This window comes from Dioscorea cayenensis, chromosome 20 (genome assembly GCF_009730915.1).
Source record: "Dioscorea cayenensis subsp. rotundata cultivar TDr96_F1 chromosome 20, TDr96_F1_v2_PseudoChromosome.rev07_lg8_w22 25.fasta, whole genome shotgun sequence".
Classification (NCBI taxonomy): domain Eukaryota; kingdom Viridiplantae; phylum Streptophyta; class Magnoliopsida; order Dioscoreales; family Dioscoreaceae; genus Dioscorea; species Dioscorea cayenensis.
The window spans coordinates 23,569,651-23,570,898 of record NC_052490.1 but is presented as its reverse complement, the minus strand read 5'-3'; the positions used below and the strand labels follow the sequence as shown (position 1 = coordinate 23,570,898).

The window sequence follows — 1,248 nt, the reverse complement described above, 5'->3', positions numbered from 1 at the left end:
CATGTCTTCCTCCATAAGTCTCACAAAACATAACTGCCCTGGAATTCATGATGACACCCTGACTATTGCTCACGATTAGATCCAACTTCCATGTTAGGGCATCTACTTTTGTTGCCAAAGCGGTGTCTGCGTCTATCTTATGTAACTCGGCCACCTTTAGCTACCTAGCTCTTGAACTACAGTGTGACTCATTGTTAGCCATATCTTCAAACAACTATTCTACCTTTTTAAGGTACTTGTCCCTCAACGACCCATCTGCTGCAGTGTCAATAATCTGCATAGTATGGTAGTTTAGTCTGTTATACAGAATCTGCAATCTCATCCATAAACTAAATCCATGATGTGGGCACCACCTAAGAAGGTCCTTGAATCTTTCTTGTGCCTCGAAAAATGTTTCAGACTCTCCTTGCTTAAATGCCGAGATCTCTTTGTCTGATTTTTACTGCTTTGCTTAGTGGAAAGTAGCATCCAAGGAATTTTTTCACCAAGTTGTTCCATGTCTTGATCGATCCCGGTACTAGAGAGGTAAGCCACCAATATGCCAGACCCCTCAAACTAAATGGGAAAAGTCACAGTCTGATCACATCATCTGTAATTATGCTCATCTTGAATATCGAACAGATCTGTGAAAACTTTGAGAGATGGGCATTTGGTTCTTCATCTGCTAAGATGTTAAACTGATAGGAGTTCTAAATCATCCCAATAGTGCTAGCTTTGATTTTGAAGTTGTTTGCTTCCATTACTGAGGCTTGGACATTGAACTCTTCTCCTGTAAACTGCAGCCTCTCATACTCTGAAAGTGTTTCTCTTTGGTTCAGTCATGGCAGTAGATTCTCTATCGTCACTAACACTTCCTGCTTCCACAAGTGACTTACTCCATAGTTTTCTCAATAGTGTTCTCTCAACCTCATTATCTCCTTCAACTAGATTAGTAGGGTTAACTCTGGTTATGAACAGTCACCTGCAGAAGAGGGTAGCAAGAATGAGTTATTAAAGTAGTAATAAAATGAGTAAAATAATGCACAAAAGAATAATTGGCTAAAACACTAAGCTACAAGTTTTCATAGAATACCTCGACTAGGCTCTCCCCAGCAATGGCGCCAAAAACTTGATAGAATGTTAATGAGTATGTGTTGTAAACATATGAATATATAAATAATGTTAAAGTGAGTTCGTGAATACCGCAAGTGTATGAGTCGTCAAGTAATACCTTGTGGGTGAGTACGAGCGTCATATTTCCCCATGAAT

General features: G+C 39.5%; 1 non-coding gene across 1 annotated transcript; it reads left to right on the top strand.

Moving 5' to 3' along the window:
* The first annotated feature begins 332 nt into the window (after positions 1 to 332).
* LOC120252367 lies at positions 333 to 440 on the top strand. The gene has a single exon (XR_005533902.1). It is a non-coding gene; the product is annotated as a small nucleolar RNA R71 (small nucleolar RNA).
* The last annotated feature ends 808 nt before the right edge of the window (positions 441 to 1,248 follow it).